Source organism: Dendroctonus ponderosae, unplaced genomic scaffold, assembly GCF_020466585.1.
Source record: "Dendroctonus ponderosae isolate FM_Combo_2020 unplaced genomic scaffold, Dpon_F_20191213v2 Dpon_F_20191213_3, whole genome shotgun sequence".
Lineage (NCBI taxonomy): Eukaryota > Metazoa > Arthropoda > Insecta > Coleoptera > Curculionidae > Dendroctonus > Dendroctonus ponderosae.
In genome coordinates this window covers 14,795,711-14,796,750 of record NW_026018508.1, presented here as the reverse complement: position 1 = coordinate 14,796,750, position 1,040 = coordinate 14,795,711, and positions in this window count along the sequence as shown.

Sequence of the window (1,040 nt, the reverse complement as noted above, 5' to 3'; positions counted from 1 at the left end):
TTGCCGTCGTGCGGATGGCGAGGTTTTTATTACCGAGGACTATTTCAGTTTGCGATCTTGTACAACGTAAAACTCTTTCAGAATTATATTTTTCCTAAATTGCCAGTATGAAGATTTTATTTTTGTTGTTGGTGTTGATTGTGAAGTTCAGTATCGATCCTATGAAGGAAAAACTTGTAAGGCAAAATACCAACATTCCATTCAAGTACGGAACACGAAGCGACGATAATTTTTCAATATCTCTAGGCTCCCATGAAAGGATCATAACGAACGTACTCATAAACATAAAGATTTGTACCATTTACAGCAAATTCAGAAGAAAAATCTAAATATTGGAAATCATCTTCGAACTAACCCCATTAATGCCGAAAAAGAATCAGCAATTTGCAAACGGCGAAAAAACTTTTCTGATATTTTCGGAAATTGTATATACTTTCCTGACTGTGTTTCAATTCCAAATCAAAATTAATTCCTGGGTTTCAGTCATTTATTGTCTCTATTTCAATACGGAACTTTTAATACTTTTTGAGTTGAATGGAGGTTTATGGCGATTTTGTGTGCCGTTCGTATTTCCAAATTATGTTCGCATTGATTGTTCCTGATTCGCTTTAAAGTTTAATTTTGCATTCTCTGTCAGGCTGGGTTTTTGTATTTTTATTAGGATTTGTAAACTACTCTGATGCTGGCCTTTAGAAGAACTCGAAGCTCTTGGCTGCTGGTGTTATTAATCCTGATTTTTCTGTCGAAGACAGTCAGCAAAAAAATATTTATTTGTTTGTTAAATTGCGTTTTTTGCACGAATACAAAATTGTTGAACTTGATTAACGTTTTCGGCAAATTAAGGCAACATTAGTGCAAGCTTCTATCGGTTGTGTTTATTAATGTGGTCTTCTTCTATGAAAATCGTCAAATAGTTGTTTGTTTTAAATCGCTAGGATGTTCTGAGCTTGATTTTTTCAGAAAATGCTCAGAATATAAGTGAAATTAATTAACGATTTGATGATACTGCTGAGCGGTTAAAAGGCGTGACCTCGCAAAAA